This window comes from Schistocerca serialis, chromosome 3 (genome assembly GCF_023864345.2).
Source record: "Schistocerca serialis cubense isolate TAMUIC-IGC-003099 chromosome 3, iqSchSeri2.2, whole genome shotgun sequence".
Lineage (NCBI taxonomy): Eukaryota > Metazoa > Arthropoda > Insecta > Orthoptera > Acrididae > Schistocerca > Schistocerca serialis.
In genome coordinates, this window is record NC_064640.1 from 473,136,999 (window position 1) to 473,158,110 (window position 21,112).

General features: G+C 42.3%; 1 non-coding gene across 1 annotated transcript; it reads right to left on the bottom strand.

The window, feature by feature from the left end:
* Positions 1-17,841: 17,841 nt before the first annotated feature.
* On the bottom strand, positions 17,842-17,915 carry Trnat-ugu (transfer RNA threonine (anticodon UGU)). The gene has a single exon. It is a non-coding gene; the product is annotated as a tRNA-Thr (tRNA).
* Positions 17,916-21,112: the final 3,197 nt, after the last annotated feature.

The following is a 21,112-nucleotide window of genomic DNA, read 5'->3' on the forward strand; positions in this document are numbered from 1 at the left end:
TGTCTGTGGGAGTTGGTTTGAGGCATCCTGTGGCAATACGTACAGTTTCGTTTACGGCGACGTCAACTTGCTTAGTGTGAGCAGAGTTCCTCCAAACTGGCGCCGCATATTCCGCTGCTGAGATACACAGCACCAGACCCGTGGTGCGCAAAACATGTGGTTGAGCTCCCCACGATGAACCCGTTAGCTTCCGCAGTATGTTGTTCCTGGCACAGACCTTTTTTTTAGTGTTGTGACAGTGCTGCTTAAAAATATGTGCTCTGTCCAATGTTACTCCCAGGTATTTTGGGCTGTTTATATGTTTCAGCTCTTCCCCTTGGCGCAGTGGTTAGCACACTAGACTCGCATTCGGGAGGACGACGGTTCAATCCCGTCTCCGGCCATCCTGATTTAGGTTTTCCGTGATTTCCCGAAATCGTATCAGGCAAATGCCGGGATGGTTCCTTTGAAAGGGAATGGCCGATTTCCTTCCCAATCCTTCCCTAACCCGGGCTTGCGCTCCGTCTCTAATGACCTCGTTGTCGACGGGACGTTAAACACTAACCACCACCACCATCACCATCTTCCCCTTGCCACATGACTCGGAGTTTCCGTTTGGCTTGTTTGTTCCTAAGATGGAAGGCGGATACTTGAGATTTACCAGGGTTTGGTTTGAGATTATTGCCGTCGTAGTACGTGGCAAGTTCTGTTAAGGCTCCTGTAAGATTCTCCTCCACTTGTTCAAAGGTTTTATCCTGTGCGGCCACTGCTGCATCATCAGCATATATGAACATTCGTGTCTGGTGGCTGATGGGAAGATCATTGGTATAGATGTTAAATAATATTGGATCCAAGACACTACCCTGTGCACTCCATTTTTCTGTGTCCTACATCGGCTGATTTTAGATTGTAAGGTTACATAGTAGCGTCTCTACTGTAGCATGCATTGCACGAATATTGAAAGGGTGTAGTCCTTAGTGACATTATACACTTTCTGGGTAAGCAACTTATGGTTAACTGTGTATGCAGCACTGAGATCCAGGAATGCGACCCCAGTTACTTCTCTCTGATAGCCATCTTCAATGTACTGTGTGAGATTAAGGATTTGGCCACAGGCCTGGTCGAAATCCAGCTTGTTCGTTAATGAGGACTTTGTCCACATAATCAGCTATGCGTTCGAGGATAATTCGCTCCAGCACTTTAAATAAATGACAAAGCAGTGAGACAGGCCGGAAATATTTAGCTTCAGTTGGGTCTTTCCCTGGTTTTAGTAACGCAATAACCCGAGCATTCCTCCACAGTTTTGGAATTTGCATTGTTGTAATACAGTTATTCATTAGCTCTAGGATCCATGCTTGTACTCTCGGTCCAAAATGTTTAATTTGCTCAGATCTCAGATCGTCGAGGCCAGCGGCCTTATTGTTTTTCAAATCGTTGATGGCATCTTGTAGCTCCTGAATGAAGAACGGGCGAGCTAGGAAGCTAATCTCCTCGTTCAATTTTCTTTTAATTTTGCCATTCCTGATCTTCGTTTTAGTTTTTCCGTTCATGCGTAGTTGGGGATCTATCCGATCAGGTGTAACTTCACTGTAATTTGGTTGTTGTTCTGTTGGGTCGTTGTTGAGACTTTTGACCAGTTTCCATGCCTTTCTACTGCTGTGCTTCATGTCCGTCTCTTGTAGGAGGTTACACCACTTTTCCTTTCTCGCTTCGGAGATACCAGACATCAGTACCTCACCTGCCTAGATCGTTTCCTCTGAGAAGGGGTCCTTATTGTACAGTTCTTCATACTTTTTCAGAGCTTCCTTGCTGCTACCATTGAGTCCAGTGATATACTGGGTGCGACACCCTCTAGGTATGCGCCGTCGAGAGATTTTCTTAACAAGGTCTATAAAAGTTTCGTATGATGTTCCCAATGAGCTTTTTCGAAATTGAAGCGTCTCTTGATGGGCATTATAACTGATTTGATTACTGCAGTAAGGCAGCAAGTTATTGCTCTGTGTTGCGATCTTGGAATTGGGTCCTCGATTTGCTTTACAATTTGCAGGGATATCTTTTCGGAGACAAAGATGTTACCTGGATTATATCCTCGTTTCCATCTTCCGCAGTTAAATGATGCAGGCAACTTTGGGTCATGTATCAATATCAGTTTAGCCTCGTCTGCCCAGATCTCCAGCATTTCGCCATAGTCATTTGTCTCTATATAACCCCATGCGAGACAGTGACAGTTAAAATCTCCTACTACAACTTTAATGTTTTTTGAATGGAAATTTCCAGGCTCCGTAAATTTTAACCTCGCACTGGGTGGTTTGTACACGGATGTTACAGTACATGAATGTAGCTCAATAGTTAAAATTTCTATATTTTCTTCGCAGATCAGAGCACAGGAGCATACGTCTAAGTTCGGTTTCACAAATATAGCACTTCCGTACCTTTCGTGTGGTCTCTCAAGAACTGATTTCATGCCCTGTATTTTTGGTCTATGGCTAGTTGGTGCTCTGTGTGTTTCTTGTATCACTAAAACATCACAGTTGTTTCGTTTGCACATGTCAGATAATAAAATTTCTTTATTCACAGCGACTGATTCCAATAAGCATTCTGTATCAGCATACTCGTAAATCACTACAGATCATTAACAATTTTTTTTAATTTCACAAACTCTTTTTTACCCATAGGTATTATACTGGTGGCAGGTTTAATCTGAATGCATTCAACAGAGTGTGTATCTAATCTTTCCTTGGAAGGAAAATAGCAGAGGCACCGTTCACATACTACAAATGGATGGTTTTGACGAGTAATCCTACTGTGTGCTGACATCGACAAAACTTTTATACAATAGAAATGACATATTTCTCTATTGTCTTCCGCCTTCAACATTAATGGAATTACTTGCCCGTTATGACAATATTTTGTAATACACAGTGATGCAATTCTAATTTCTTTGTCTTTCCTCTCATATTCTGCAGTCATCCACCCATAATATGAATACTCGATGCCGTAGATGTTTATAGACAAGTTCTCTTTCTGTTTTTCCAAAACACGACCAAAACACGACCATGTTTGGGCTTTGCAAGGAATGTTATATTTTTAAACTTTAATTTTTTTGCAAATAGAATACATTTACACACGCGTTCTGTGTTCTTACTTACAGGACACAATACTGCTAAAATAGATTATTTGAAGCATGCACTGTCCTATGATTTGACGTTTATCAGTACATGTTTGTCTTTTTCTTCCTGTTATCTTAAAAGTTTTGTATAGCCTCCTGCGTTAAATCCTTTATTTTCATTAATGTTGACACGTAACTGAATCAGTTCCTTCAGTTCCTTGCCAGAATCCCGACCTTGGATAGTTTCGAGTCTTCTCTGAAGTCGCTCTGTGCCATTGGTTAAGTGCCATTCACTAAAGTCAGCATCAGACAGTAATAGAGACACATTCTTTGTAATGAGTACGTCAGCTATTCCTCGCTTGTCGCTGGCAAGACACAGTTGAAGAATAGCAAACAATTAATTTTAATAAGTTGATTAATTTGACGATATAGACTCTCGAAAATGTGACAACAAGTGTCCAAGAAATATCTGTGGTCCTTAAATCCAAATTTATTAACTATAATACCAATACATATACATCCTCTAAATGTAGATTCGGCATCAAGACATTAAAGAGTATCATCAAATTTAATACGTTCTGCTGTTGATTCAGCAGTAATAATAATAATAATAATAATAATAATAAGAGTAATAATAAGCCCCGTGGAGGCCTGGGAAAAGAATAGGCCTCCGGTATGTTCTGCCAGTCGTAAAAGGCGACGAAAAGAACAAACCACTAATAGGGCTAACCCCCCTTTTAGTATGATTAGTTGGTTCAGGACAGAACTAAAGTAGCCTCGGACAAGCGCCGTCATGGTCGGGGACGACGCTTGAACTCTATGCCCGCCCACAATGGTAACGACACTGCTAGCCAACTGGAAAATGATTTAAATCCCCATAGACGTGTATTGCAGGATATGCTTCCTGCAAACACCCTAGAAGGAAAACAAAGACAGAGGATGAGATGGTCAGATGAAGTTAATCGACACCTCATGTTCTGTTATTACCAAGCAGCAGACCTAGGAACCAACACAACTGGATACAGATCACAAGTATACACAACATTTATAACCAGATACCTAGAATTAAAATTTTTAACAGAACAACGACTAGCTGATCAGATCCGTGTAATAATCAACAATAACAGGATACCCAAGTCAGAATTAGAAAACATCAAACAACAAGTACAACAAATACTGGAACAAAATAATGTGCCATCAGAAGAAGAAGAAAATACAGTAATGGACTCAAACATCCCAGAGCAAACAAACAAAGAACAACACGCATCAATTAAACAATCAGAGGAAAACGAAATCTTAAAACAGCCACCAGAACAAGCACAAATAGAACACGAAGTGACACACATGTTAGATATAGGAGAAAAATTTCAGCTGACATATATAGAATACAAAGACACAAATACAGACATTAGACCATTCTTGCATAGACCGCCAAATAACCCACTAGTCGAAACAACAATAAAAACTATCAACACAGTCATACACAACAAAATAAATGAAAACACAACTATGGAAGAGTTACAACTACTGGTTTATATAGGAGCACTCACTACACTAAATATACACACTAGATCAGAACCAACCAACACACAACCAGCATGGCAACACAGGCTACAGGTCAGAATAGAAAAACTGAGAAAAGTCATCGGACAGCTAACACAATTTGTAAGAAATGAAAGGTCAGAAAAAAAACTTAAAATTTAGGTAAAATCTCACAACAAGAAGCGATAGAGCAATTAGATCAAAAGAAGCAGCAATTACAATCATTGAGCAAACGACTTAGAAGATACAAAAAAAGTGAAAATAGAAGGAAACAGAACCAAAGATTCAACACAAAACAAGAGAAATTTTACCAGACAATAGATAACACACACATTAAAATAGACAATCCTCCAAACATAACAGGCATGGAACACTTCTGGAGCAACATATGGTCAAACCTAATACAACAAAACAGGCATGCAAGGTGGATACAAGCAGAAACAGACACATACAAGATTATACCACAAGTGCCTGAAGTGATAATATAGCAACATGAAGTCACCCAAGCAATTAATTCTACTCACGATTCGAAAGCCTCTGGAAAAGATAAAATAGCAGACTTCTGGATAAAGAAGTGCACCTCAACACATTCACATCTAACTAAACTATTTAACAGTTACATTGCAGACCCATACACATTCCCTGATACACGTACACATGGAATAACTTATCTGAAACCTAAAGATGAAGCAGACACAACAAACCTAGCTACATATCGCCCCATAACATGCCTACCAACAATATACAAAATATTAACTTCAGTCATTACACAGAAATTAATGACACATACGACACAGAAGAAAATTATAAATGAAGAACAAATAGACTGTTGCAAAGGACCACGAGGATGTAAAGAGCAACTGATAATAGATGCAGAGGTGACACATCAAGCTAAAACTAAACAAAAGTCTCTACACTACGCATACATTGCTAAAAGCTTTTGATAGTGTTCCCTACTCATGGTTACTACAAATATTGGAAAATACAAAGTAGATCCTAAATTGATACAGTTCCTAAACATACTAATGAAAAATTGGAAAACCACACTTAATATCCAAACAAATTCAAATAATATCACATCACAGCCAATACAGATTAAGCGTGGAATATACCAAGGATACTCATTAAGTCCTTTCTGGTTCTGCATTGCTCTGAACCCACTATCCAACATGCTAAATAATACAAATTATGGATGAAATATTACTGGAACACACCCACACAAACTCACACATTTGCTATACATGGATGATCTAAAACTACTGGCTGCAACAAATCAACAACTCAACCAATTACTAAAGATAACAGAAGTATTCAGCAATGATATAAATATGGCTTTTGGAACAGACAAATGTAAGAAAAATAGCATAGTCAACGAAAAACACACTAAACAAGAAGATTACGTATTGGATAACAACAGCGACTGCATAGAAGCGATGGAAAAAACAGATGCCTATAAATATCTAGGATATAGACAAAAAATAGGAGTAGATAATACAAATATTAAAGAAGAACTAAAAGAAAAATATAGACAAAGACTAACAAAAATACTGAAAACAGAATTGACAGCAAGAAATGAGACAAAAGCTATAAATACTTATGCTATACCAATACTGACCTACTCATTTAGAGTGGTGAAATGGAGTAACACAGACTTAGAAGCACTCAATAAACTTACAAGATCACAATGCCACAAATATATAATACGTCACATACATTCAGCAACAGAAAGATTCACATTAAGCAGAAAGTAAGGAGGAAGGGGATCTATCGACATAAAAAACCTATATTATGGACAGGTAGACAATTTAAGATAATTCTTTCTAGAATGAGCAGAAACTAGCAAAATACACAAATCAATCACTCATATAAATACATCGGCTACACCACTGCAATTTCATAATCACTTCTACAACCCTTTAGATCACATAACATGAACAGATACGAAGAAAGTAAATTGGAAAAAGAAAACACTACATGGCAAGCACCAGTATCATCTAACACAGCCACACATCGATCAAGACGCATCCAACACATGGCTAAGAAAAGGCAATATATACAGTGAGACGGACGGATTCATGATTGCAATACAGGATCAAACAATAAACACCAGCATATTATTAAAGATCTACAACAGATAAATGCAGACTTTGCTAACAACAAATAGAAACCGTAGATCACATCACAAGCGGATGTACAATACTAGCAAATACATAATACCCCAGAAGACATGACAATGTAGCAAAAATAATACATCAACAACTTGCCATACAACATAAACTAATAAAACAACACGTTCCCACATACAAGTATGCACCACAAAATGTACTGGAGAATCATGAATACAAATTATATTGGAACAGAACCACAATAACAGATAAAACAACACCACATTACAAACCTGACATCACACTCATCAATAAAAAGAAGGAATTAACACAACTCATCGAAATATCCATACCCAATACAACAAATATACAGAAGAAAACAGGAGAAAAAATTGAAAAATACATCCAACTTGCTGAGGAAGTCAAGGACATGTGGCATCAGGATAAAGTTGACATTATACCAATTATACTATCAACTACAGGAGTCATACCACACAATATACACCAGTACATCAATGCAATACAGCTACATCCAAACTTATAAATACAATTCCAGTAATCTGTAATTATTGATACATGCTCAATTACCCGAAAGTTCCTAAATGCAATGTAACATATACCATACAGTTAAAAGGAAGTCACGCTTGATCAAGGTCCGCGTCACTTTCCATTTTTGACCAGACGCGGCGTCTGAGAGGGGAGAGAAGTAATAATAATAATATGAATTGGATAGTCGGTGAAAGTTGTGGCATTCCTCCTGTAGGTTCCCTTCTGCCACAGCCTCCTACAGATAATTTTTTTCCTCCTCAGATGTTCGATCAGATGGCTGCTAGATCAGTATGGCTGCAAATTCTCTTCACTGATCGATCAGGAAGACTGCAGATTCTTTAACATTAAATGAGAGAACATGCATCCGTCTTTAAGGCGATACAGAATGGTTGAATGATATTACTCCAACTTCTGACTCCCAACCGCTGCGGAAAATTTCTCTACTGTTTCTTTTTCTTAAATATTTCCTAGCTACTCCAGTAGCTCATGACAGGTATTCACAGCTCCAAGGATGAAGAAAGAATGACTTCCACAACTTGGAATCTCTGCTTTTTATACAGTATGAATACTTCCAAATATTTACGAGAGAACTTTCCTGCTATCCGGAGGACCGCAGATTCTACCAAATTAAAAAAACATTTATGTATAGATATGGCAAATAAGCTGTATTCACAGCTATGACAAACAAAATGTTTCAATGATAGACTAGACAAGCCGAGAGGAAGGCTTACACTGTTTATATGTCGAATTTCAAACTCTCTATTTCCTCTGAACTCACAATTGATTTTCAACGAGGATGCTAACTGTTCCCCAAACTGTTCAGTGTCATCTGGAAAGCTGTCTAAGCGAGTCTTCCAGCTTTTGCACCCAAACGTCCCTGCTGAATCTTTCATCTCTTATTCAGAATCAGGGCTTCTCTAAGCATATGTCCATGAAATGCCAGTGACCCACAAACATAGGAAGCCGATAGCAACATGGGAAAGCTTCTTTTCTCCGAGATATGAGAAACAGGCATCTTGGGCTTTATTCTGGATTAAATTTATGACATTAACATTTATCTGTATATACCAACCACAACGAAATCCAATACTGCCACAGAAATAATTCCAGGGAAGGAAGGAAAGACAATGACTGTATCAAGAGGTACCACATATAGATCTTAACTTTTACTATCTGTTCCATTAATTCCACTCTCTTTTTAACGCCCTTTTCGTAATGATTCCATACTCAGGCAACACACTGTATATGTATGACACCAATCAGCTGTGTCCTTCCGAAAAGGTTAGTAGATATGCGCCTGCCTTTGAAGACAGTGAAAGCACCGTATGCGCCGCTCCTGGTTGTAAAATTTGAATGCGCACAAACGTCTGCTTCACTGTTTGCAAGTGGAGGAACAAAGTAACATCTCACTAAAAGTCATACGTCTTTCAGACTCAGAGGTGTAATGCTGATATACGGTAGCTACAATGACTACAAAACCAGATTTCCACAGCAGCCTTATGTTTAACAAAAACGTTGTCTTCAGCAAACCAAGTCGGACTAGGAATGACGATTTCGGATAATTTCGTGACGTTTCCTTTTTCTACTAATCACCAATATTGTAGAGAATATATGCCTTAATCCTCTGAGTGAGAGGTATTAACAGATTCTCTCTCAAGCGTGGAATGAAGGTGAAAAAGGCCCTTTGCCTCCAATGGAATCTGGTTATTTGTGTAACGTCTGATGTAAAGTGATTCGAGTATTGAGGAGCTGAAATCAGAAACGAGGCTAGGCATAGATACATATTTCACTTCAGTCAATGTTAGTGTTCAACCAGTGTTAGTGTTCAATCAATGTTAGTGTCCAATCAATGTTAGTGTTCAATCAATGTTACTGTTACAATATTCTTAACCATCATAGATACATATTTCACTTCAGTGTTAGTGTTCGATCAATGTTAGTGTTCGAACAATGTTAGTGTTACAATATTCTTAACCATTATAGATACATATTTCACTTCAGACTGCACATTATCATCAGATTTAAGCTCGCTACCACTTACAAGAACACCTACATAAAAGGGATTAGTCTGAAAAACAGTATTTCTAGCACCGCACTTTTTTAATATTTCTCATTTGATTGTTTTTTCTTTTCCTTTCTCCCCCTCCCCAAACTCCTCCACTACCTATTTCCATAGAGCGGTTGCCCCGGTCCTTACGGCAGCTAAGGAATTTCTGCACTGCAACGTGTACCTGGCAGTCGATGTATTCTTGCAAGAAAAATTTTAGTTCCTCATATTGGATGGCATGCGACTGAAGTTCAGGTTTCATTGCTGAAGAAGGCAGTAGACATCCCGTCCGGCATTGACGAGAGAGAATATCCTACAATGAGCGTCGCCCAAGATACCATAAGGCAGGAAATGCTGCTCTATGCAATACATATAATTTGCCCAACTTTCTAGTTTCGTGTAGAAGTCCGGATATGGCGAAGGAGCTACACGGGGGCTTTTAGGCATGGAGTCCGTTCGAGAAGAGCGTTGCGATCCATCAGTGGATCCTGCTGTCATATCCGCCATCCTATTTGCAAGCTCCTGCATGACGAGCTGTATAGCTCGTTGGATGAGCAACTTACTTTGCGTCACATCGACGGGATCAGAAATCGGATGTTCGGCCGAAGGGAAGCAACAAGATCTGACCTACCTGTTGACCTGGAGGGAGTAAAGAACAAAAGAACATACGTGTGACCACCTGGGTGTAAAGAATACCTCCTAGTCAAACTGCTATATCTCACGAAAGAAGGTACTTGAGAAACAACACGTTCCAGATCGACAAGAGATAAGTTTAATGCAACACAACAGGGTATCACCTAGACAAAACACTCTTTCTTACAATATCTAATACCAAACTCTCATAGAAATAAATAAGGCGTTCGCCTTGAAAACAACATAATTAATTAAGATGAAGGGATATAAAGACAAATCCCAATGGAAGGAAGGAGAGTCGTTGGTAGCTCGGCGGAGTAAGTAGAACCCGAGCAAGGAGGATTCTCGTTGCGCTTGCCCGGCCGTTTATCGGTCAGTTGCCAAGTGATATTTGCCGTCAGCCGAAGTCCTTGTAGGCGACGCCTTGGAGGTATGCATGTATGTGATGCCTCTCCCTCCGCAAAGTGGCCGGTCCATCAGGCGCACTGCTGCCATACGACAGCATTCTACTAGTTTTTCCGATTTTCGGCAAATAATTCGTGTCGCGACTTAGTAAGCTGTAGGGTTGGGTAGTACCTACAACTATCAGCTCATGCCTTCTCTGAAATTGGAATCACATTCTTGCAGAGGTCTGAAGATACTTCGTGTGTCTCATATATCTAGGACATCAGGTAGAATAATTTTGACATGTTCGCCTCTCCCAAGGATCTCAGTAATTCTGAGTGAAAGTTGTATACTCCGTTGGTCTTGTTTCCAATTAGGTCTTCCAGTGCCGTTCTAAAATCATCTTGCTGTGTGTTATCTCCTATGCCATCAGCAGAAACCTCGTTTCCTTTCTGTACTACTGTCGTCAAGTTTGTTTCTCTTACATGAATCATCTACATATTTCCTCCACTTTTCAGCCTTCACTTCTTTACTTAGTACTGACTTCCCACCATAGCTCTTAATACTCATACAGCTGCTTCTTTCTTCTTCATCGAGAGCCTCTTTAATTTTCTTATAGGCATCATGTGCAAACTTCGGGCCGCCCATTCGTCATCCAGCCATTCCTGCTTAACCTTTTTGCACTTTCGGTCGATCTCGTTTTTGACGTCTATATTCTCTTTCAACTGCTGAAGTTTCTGTATTTTTATGTTTTCTCATTTAGTCAGTTAAATTCAATGTTTTCGGTGGTATCCAGGGTCTACTCTAGGCCTTGGTTTTTACGTATGTGATCCTTGGCTGCCTTCTCCATTTAATCTATCAAAACTACCCATTGGTCTTCTGTTGTCTTCCTCTCCCCAGTTTCCGTCCATCGTTGTCTAATGCTCCTTCTGAAATGCACAACCTCCAGTTCCTTAAAATTTTTCACGTCCTATGTCCTTAATTTGCAACATTTTTGTAATTTCTTCAGTTTCGACCTGCAGTTCATTATCACTAATTTATCATCAGAGTCCTAATATTCCCCAGGAAATTTGTTAGAATTTAAAGGTTAGTTTCGGACGTTCCGTCTTACAGCTGTATAATCAATTTGAAACATTCCAGTATACGCAGGTCTCTTCCATGTATGCAGCCTTCTTTCATGGTTCTAAAAAAATGTGTTTAGTGATAATTAAATTATGTTCTGTGCAAAGTACTGACAGGTGAGTTCCCATTCCATTACTTTCTGCCAGCGCATGTAATTCAACTATTTATCTTTCTCATCTTTTCGTATTATTGAATTACGGTCTCCCATCATACAAAATTTTCGAATCCCGCAACTACCTGAATAATTTCCTTTACCTGACAACACAGTCTTTCAATCTCTACTTCAGCTACGGATTTAGTTGGTGTATAAACTAGTACTACCTACTGCAATAAGGGAACTAGCATTAGACTTCCGACTTTTAGAAGGCCAGTTTTGGTTTTGAAATGACGATATCCTCCTGAGTAGTATCCACACGAAGATCCCAATGGGGGTCTTTCTCAGATTTGGAGTAGTTTACCAAAGAAGATGCCATAGTCAGCTCTAGTTTTCCGTTGCTTTGAGCCATTCACAATACCAACACAACAAGGCCATGTAGCCTAATGTTACAAGACCAGATCAGTCAATAATCCTGAATGTTGAACGTGCCACTACTGAAAAGGCTGCTGCCGCTCTTCAGGAACCACGGCTTTTTCTGACTTCTCCACAGACGCCTCACTGCGGTTGCCTCTATGGTACAGCCACCTGCATCGCTGAGGCACGGAGACCGCCCCACATTGGTAAGGTATATACCTAATAATAAAACGCAGATTAAGAAGCAAGCTACACGTTGGCGAAGAGGTATTCAGATGTTGACTAGTATGGGTGTAACGGAATAAGTTGTGCAGCACTGCCGTCGTGGTACACGCAAGGCTGCTCCCGCCTATGCACCGACTGTCCTTCGATCATTCTCAGGACGACCAAAAAGTTCAAGGCAGAAATATCAACATAATACATGGAATTTGTGTAGCTGTATGTTCTAGACGTGATGAATTTAATTTTGCGTTTGTCTCAATTCCATGATAAAAGACTATGTAAATTTGCCTCCTTTTGGTTTGTATGTCAGACTCTGAGACTATTAAAGTTTTCAGTATGATAGTTCGTTTTTTATATGTGATTGATTGCAGCTGAAATACACTGCATCCTATAGTAAATGCATTAGCTGGAATTATAGTTAACGATAAAATTTTACTAATGTGCGAATACAGTATAGTTGGAAGAATGATTGATTAAACTGAAATGTTGTTTGAGGGCATACGGGGTGGAAAGCTAAGTACACAATGCTGTCACCACTGGCAGCAAAATCCTGGAACCCTCTGCCAGCTGCAGCTAACTATCGACCGGTTTCCAGGGCAAACAACACTTTGATTTTCAGAATTTCGAGTAATTATTGACCGAATTTAAGAACTTTAAATGATTTATAATCTACTCCATATAAGTTATAATCCTATGTTAAAAGATGAGCACAATAAGACAAGTACTACACGGTGTGTCTCTCTTGAGGCATCATAAATGACGTCACGCTAAAACTCGAATTTTCTTTACCCAATATATGAGAACGACTGGACTTTGTGACCTCCACCAAACCTTACATTTAATTCTGAATCTTAACGAAACATTCACTCGTTGATCCCGCCCTCAAAATAATGAAAGTAAAAAAGTTTAATCGCTTACCAGCTTACTAGATTTGCGTTGTTCATCAGTCAAATGTCACCCTCTGGTATAGCTTTTCATTTCATTATTTGTTTATTAATGACTCTATTCGCAACACAATTCGCTGACAGTATCCCCTTTTGCACTCATAGTACCTGCAAAATTGTATCAATGAATGATACGTAGTTCAAAGTGTATTACATCATCAACATTGAGATGCGTGATAAATTAGCTTTTGCTTAAAATGGAGTGCAAATTACCTGTACTAAACAGGGTAAGTCACTAACTATTGCAACCAAGAATAACCGCGAAAGTATGATAGGAGCTGAAACCTTTGTGGGGCAAAAGTTGCTTGGGACAACGGGGCCATGATGTGACGTTGGTTTTTTGTTTCCAGGTGAGGTCGCTTCAGAGATATGAAGGTCAATTAGCTTTTTTAAAAAGATACTATAGTTTGGTACTTATTTTCTGATAGCGGATATCGAGACGAATCCAATGATGTGTAACAGTAAGGTCTTTGAAGGTCAACAAAAGTCACAACACGAAATTATTTCAGACAACCTAAACTCAAAAGAGGTTTTTGAATGAGAAACGTACTGCGTAATAATTCCTTATACACTGAATGGAGATCGCGTTATTCACAGTTACCTTGTGCGTTGAACGGGAATGCAAATCATTCGCGTTTCCAAGTTGTGGGGTTGTGGTAGACTTCATGGCAATTTTACGTTGTTGCATGCTGCCTTCATGATACTCTAATTTCAGAGGTCTGCAGGGTACTTGATTTATTCCTCTTTAGAGCCAAAACATGTTCTTAGCACCTGATTCCAAATGATATGCCAGCTGCCGTGAATCACAGTAGTAAGCAGCGATTTTTAGTCTTAACACAACACTTTATTTACAATTCAGAGTTCAATAATGTAACAAAGAGTTAATAGCATGTTATGTCTTACAAAGAGTTTCATTATTCAGTGATATAAATGACCCAACAAAGAGCATCATTATTCAAAGATATAAATGTCCCGATGACTTCCATTCCAGACACCAGTCTGACTAATACAATAGGAGTCACACTCCATTAAGTCGGACAAACGTAGCAGCAATCCAGGCGTAATCACATCGGAAGGGGATTCGATTTAGAGGCCAGACAAAAAGTTCTAGGAAAAGGGGCAGTAGCGACTTAAATTTTTACAGAGGCAACAGCCTGGATGATTGACAGTTGTTCTGGGCTACAATATAGATAATATACGTTTGCGATATTGACACTGCAATACTGCGTCACGGTTGCAAGCAAGGGGTACCTGCAGATGTAACGTTTTCCGAGGACATGAAACGCTGCTTTCTGGTTCAATGACGGTGGCAGTCTCTTGGGTAAAATATTCCGCAGCTAAATTTGTTCCCATCAAAATGAAATATATGTGTTTCAGGAGTAGATTTAATAATGAACAAGGAGCCTTAAATGGGGGTAAGCCGCTACGAACACGATATTGGAAATATTAGCATAGCCAATATACACTCCTGGAAATGGAAAAAAGAACACATTGACACCGGTGTGTCAGACCCACCATACTTGCTCCGGACACTGCGAGAGGGCTGTACAAGCAATGATCACACGCACGGCACAGCGGACACACCAGGAACCGCGGTGTTGGCCGTCGAATGGCGCTAGCTGCGCAGCATTTGTGCACCGCCGCCGTCAGTGTCAGCCAGTTTGTCGTGGCATACGGAGCTCCATCGCAGTCTTTAACACTGGTAGCATGCCGCGACAGCGTGGACGTGAACCGTATGTGCAGTTGACGGACTTTGAGCGAGGGCGTATAGTGGTCATGCGGGAGGCCGGGTGGACCTACCGCCGAATTGCTCAACACGTGGGGCGTGAGGTCTCCACAGTACATCGATGTTGTCGCCAGTGGTCGGCGGAAGGTGCACGTGCCCGTCGACCTGGGACCGGACAGCAGCGACGCACGGATGCACGCCAAGACCGTAGGATCCTACGCAGTGCCGTAGGGGACCGCACCGCCACTTCCCAGTACAATAAGGGACACAGTTGCTCCTGGGGTATCGGCGAGGACCATTCGCAACCGTCTCCATGAAGCTGGGATACGGTCCCGCACACCGTTAGGCCGTCTTCCGCTCACGCCCCAACATCGTGCAGCCCGCCTCCAGTGGTGTCGCGACAAGCGTGAATGGAGAGACGAATGGAGACGTGTCGTCTTCAGCGATGAGAGTCGCTTCTGCCTTGGTGCCAATGATGGTCGTATGCGTGTTTGGCGCCGTGCAGGTGAGCGCCACAATCAGGACTGCATACGACCGAGGCACACAGGGCCAACACCCGGCATCATGGTGTGGGGAGCGATCTCCTACACTGGCCGTACACCACTGGTGATCGTCGAGGGGACACTGAATAGTGCACGGTACATCCAAACCGTCATCGAACCCATCGTTCTACCATTCCTAGACCGGCAAGGGAACTTGCAGTTCCAACAGGACAATGCACGTCCGCATGTATCCCGTGCCACCCAACGTGCTCTAGAAGGTGTAAGTCAACTACCCTGGCCAGCAAGATCTCCGGATCTGTCCCCCATTGAGCATGTTTGGGACTGTATGAAGCGTCGTCTCACGCGGTCTGCACGTCCAGCACGAACGCTGGTCCAACTGAGGCGCCAGGTGGAAATGGCATGGCAAGCCGTTCCACAGGACTACATCCAGCATCTCTACGATCGTCTCCATGGGAGAATAGCAGCCTGCATTGCTGCGAAAGGTGGATATAAACTGTACTAGTGCCGACATTGTGCATGCTCTGTTGCCTGTGTCTATGTGCCTGTGGTTCTGTCAGTGTGATCACGTGATGTATCTGACCCCAGGAATGTGTCAATAAAGTTTCCCCTTCCTGGGACAATGAATTCACGGTGTTCTTATTTCAATTTCCAGGAGTGTATATACAAAGACGGGACCGTATACCGTTGTCCAAATAAATGTGGCCTCAGCTCGGCAGATGATGAAGCGGTCGGAAAAAAGTGTGATGACATACATTAAGTTATTCAGTCCGTTAGGGAGACGACAATTTATTCGTGGCGGGAGAGCCGAAATCAGTAACGAATAAGGAAATGAAAGTAAAAATAGTAGGAAAAAATACAGTGGTGGAAACGATTGAAAGCGAATTTTACGTTCAGCACCAATTTACCTTTGTTAGAAATCTGTTAGAGACACAAGACAAACGTACGTACGCGTGTGAGAATGGTGGAGACAAAGCTGTTTCCGATAAATTATTAATGGTAAGATAAAATTTTTTTAAAAAACCTTTTAAGCTAAGATACGTTTACAGAAGCATATTTGGACTCGGGCCAATGATATCTATTTGATATGAAAAGCAGATTACAGCTGAAGAAACTGCGGAAGGGCTGGAAACTAAGGAGATGGGCCCTGGGTAAGTTGATACTAGCAGAGGCTATTGACTGTTACAAAGAAAGCATCAACCAATGTCTGAGTGAAATGGGTACTAGAATTGTAATAGAAGATAAATGGCTAACTTTGAAAATGAAGAGAGGAAATATAAGGAATGCAACAAACGAAGCTGCCAAAAGACAACACAAAATTCTACAAATGAGAGTGATAGACGATGAAAATGAGTAAAGAAGAACTGGCTTGAACAAAAATACAAGTACAAAAAAACATATCTCAGTGACTCTGGATTCTGTTTCTGTATCTATATATTTTGTGTAGTAGCTAGTTTACCAGATTTTCTGGTTAAATTGCTGCACGAACACAAAGCTCATACTAGTGTTAGTGCTGTAGTTCTACCTCACATGTGAACGGAATATTACGTACAAACCCTGTACTTCTTAGAACCTGACACTGTACTATGTTTGGTTTTGTAGTATTACTAACTAAATACCCGGCGTTCCCCAGGTATGTATTTATTCCAAACTGCTATCAGTCGATCACCTGCTTCCCCTGTCTGTGCATCTCCTGCTTCCCACTCCCTCTGTCCATTTCCTCAAACTCCATCACCTGTCCATTTCCAGTTGCCCTATCTCCGTCCACCTGCTCTTCACCTCTCTCTGTCCATCTGACCCTTCCTCCTCCCTGTGTCCATCTGCTCCTACCCTTCTCCCTGTCCATCTGCTCATTCACCCGCCATCCATCTCCTCCTCCCCGTCTTTCTTTTCCTCACCCCTTTTAAGTTGATCTTCTTCTCCCGTGGTAGTTGTTCATCTCCACTTCCCCTCTCTCTCTTCACCTACCCCAGCCCCTCTCCCTGTCCATCTCTTTCTCCACCTTGTCTCAGTCCAAATCATCCTCATCCCTTTCTCTATCAATTACCTACTTTTCCTTTCCTCTCAACGTCATGACTCGAATCACAATAGGTGTTTCTTGGTTCTTACCGCCCCCTTTCCCGCAGTATTTGTTTCCAGACGGTAAGTAATATGTGTACCAAGTTTGGCTGAAATCGATCCAGGAGCATAGGAGGAGCAGAAAATCGATCAACAGACAATTTTTGGATCAGGAGGTTGTTGGAATGCTAAAAAAAGTGGGATGATCAGAAAAAAATGAAAAAAACCACTTGCAGAGTTTAAAAAGATGTAACAAATAAAATATATACGAAGACATTAACTTGTTCTCGAAAGAACAGTTACTGTTGATGACCGTGCAGCTTTTCCCTGGAATAAATGATGACTAACTGACAACCTCAGCTGCCGACAGGTGTTGTTGATATACCTCGATGTCGACAGCTGAAAATGTATGCCCCGACCGGGACTCGAACCCAGGATCTCCTGCTTACATGGCAGACGCTCTATCCATCTGAGCCACCGAGGACACAGACGAACAGCGCGACTCCAGGGAATTATCCCTTGCACGCTTCCCGTGAGACTCACACTCCCAACTGTCCACAATTCTAAATATGTATTGTGCCTGATAGACATTTGCCCACTCACTCATTACTCGCGCACGCTTTGGCGATTCCCGTAAGAGTTTGGGCAACCAGTGCGCATTCGCAAAGACGGTGAAAGGCTGGGTAGCCTTTAACTATATATACGAAGACAGTAACCTATTCTCGAAAGAACACATTTTCAGCTGTCCACATCGAGGTATATCAACTACACCTGTTGGCAGCTGAGGTTGTCAGTTAGTCATCATTTATTCCAGGGAAAAGCTGCACGGTCATCAACAGTAACTGATCTTTCGAGAACAAGTTACTGTCTTCGTATATATAGTTAAAGGCTACCCAGCCATTGACCTTCGTCTGTGCGAATGCGCACAGGTTGCCCAAACTCTTACGGGAATCGCCAAAGCGTGCGCGAGTAATGAGTGAGTGGGCAAATGTCTATCAGGCACAATACATATGTAGAATTATGGACAATTGGGAATGTGAGCCTCACGGGAAGCGTGCAAGGGATAAGTCCCTGCAGTCGTGCTATTCATCTGTGTCCTCGGGGCTCAGATGGATAGAGCGTCTGCCATGTAAGCAGGAGATCACGGGTTCGAGTCGCAGTCGGAGCACAAATTTTCAGCTGTCTACATCGAGGTATATCAACAACGTCTGTCGGTAGCTGAGGTTGTCAGTTAGTCAACATTTAACAAGTCAAAATTAAGCAAAAAAAATTACTATTCTAATAAAGAGAAAGGAAACGGAAAATTTTAGATACTGAAAGTCTATTTAACAAAAGGAAAATGGTTTTTTGTTTCAATTATTTATATCTTAATTTTGCTGTTACATGACACCACACCTTTGCTTACGATATGTCGTAGCTGTAGCGATTGGCTGTTGTTCCAAATACACTCCTGGATATTGAAATAAGAACACCGTGAATTCATTGTCCCAGGAAGGGGAAACTTCATTGACACATTCCTGGGGTCACATACATCACATGATCACGCAGACAGAACCACAGGCACATAGACACAGGCAACAGAGCATGCACAATGTCGGCACTAGTACAGTGTATATCCACCTTTCGCAGCAATGCTGGCTGCTATTCTCCCATGGAGACGATCGTAGAGATGCTGGATGTAGTCCTGTGGAACGGCTTGCCATGCCATTTCCACCTGGCGCCTCAGTTGGACCAGCGTTCGTGCTGGACGTGCAGACCGCGTGAGACGACGCTTCATCCAGTCCCAAACATGCTCAATGGGGGACAGATCCGGAGATCTTGCTGGCCAGGGTAGTTGACTTACACCTTCTAGAGCACGTTGGGTGGCACGGGATACATGCGGACGTGCACTGTCCTGTTGGTACAGAAAGTTCCCTTGCCGGTCTAGGAATGGTAGAACGATGGGTTCGATGACGGTTGGGATGTACCGTGCACTATTCAGTGTCCCCTCGACGATCACCAGTGGTGTACGGCCAGTGTAGGAGATCGCTCCCCACACCATGATGCCGGGTGTTGGCCCTGTGTGCCTCGGTCGTATGCAGTCCTGATTGTGGTGCTCACCTGCACGGCACCAAACACGCATACGACCATCATTGGCACCAAGGCAGAAGCGACTCTCATCGCTGAAGACGACACGTCTCCATTCGTGCCTCCATTCACGCCTGTCGCGACACCACTGGAGGCGGGCTGCACGATGTTGGGGCGTGAGCAAAAGATGGGCTAACGGTGTGCGGGACCGTAGCCCAGCTTCATGGAGACGGTTGCGAATGGTCCTCGCCGATACCCCAGGAGCAACAGTGTCCCTAATTTGCTGGGAAGTGGCGGTGCGTTCCCCTACGGCACTGCGTAGGATCCTACGGTCTTGGCGTGCATCCGTGCGTCGCTGCGGTCCGGTCCCAGGTCGACGGGCACGTGCACCTTCCGCCGACCACTGGCGACAACATCGATGTACTGTGGAGACCTCACGCCCCACGTGTTGAGCAATTCGGCGGTACGTCCACAAGGCCTCCCGCATGCCCACTATACGCCCTCGCTCAAAGTCCGTCAACTGCACATACGGTTCACGTCCACGCTGTCGCGGCATGCTACCAGTGTTAAAGACTGCGATGGAGCTCCGTATGCCACGGCAAACTGGCTGACACTGACGGCGGCGGTGCACAAATGCTGCGCAGCTAGCGCCATTCGACGGCCAACACCGCGGTACCTGGTGTGTCCGCTGTGCCGTGTGCGTGATCATTGCTTGTACCGCCCTCTCGCAGTGTCCGGAGCAAGTATGGTGGGTCTGACACACCGGTGTCAATGTGTGCTTTTTTCCATTTCCAGGAGTGTATTAGAGGGAAGTCTCAAACGCATCCCTTGCTGCTGAGTGGCTGAGCTTTTCGTCTTCTTCCTTGCCTTCAACATTTAATTCCTCTTGCTTAACACTATACGGTTGCGAAACAAGATCGACGAGTCCGAACATCTTCAAGTCCTTCATTTGTAACAACAACAACGTAACTTTCTGCTAGCCATTCATCTACATGAGCAAGCTGTATATCATTCTGAAGCGGTTGTATGTCAATGACTAAATCAGCCATGTCTGACTCATTTCTTCACTGAAGTTCTTTCTCTTGGTTTAGGTTAGGACAACCCTTCCAGGTTTTTTGTACAGTGGTTTCCTTAAGTTTTTCACAAGCTTCAGCAACTGCGTAAACTGCATTTTCTATGTTGAGGGTTGTCGTTTGAAAACGTCACAACCGCCTCCTGTTTTCTCTAACGAAGCACTGATGTATTTTCTCCCGTAACATCGTTTCAGCCACTCAATAACTCCCTAATCCATTAGTTGGATTACTGAAGGCACTTGGATAAGGAGGGTGGAGGAGAAGAAATATTTTTGAAATGTGTGGTAAGTTCCAATGGAACCAATCTGCTAAGGTCATCGTTCCCTAGGCTTACAAACTACTTAATCTTACTTAAACTAACTTACGCTAAGGGCAACACACACACCCATGCCAGATGGAGGACTCCAACCTCCGACGGGGGTAGCTGCCGAACCGTGGCAAGGCGCCGTAGATCGCACGGCTACCCAATGGCCAACGGTTCCAATGGCTCTGAGCACTCTGGGACTTAACATCTATGGTCATCAGTCCCCTAGAACTTAGA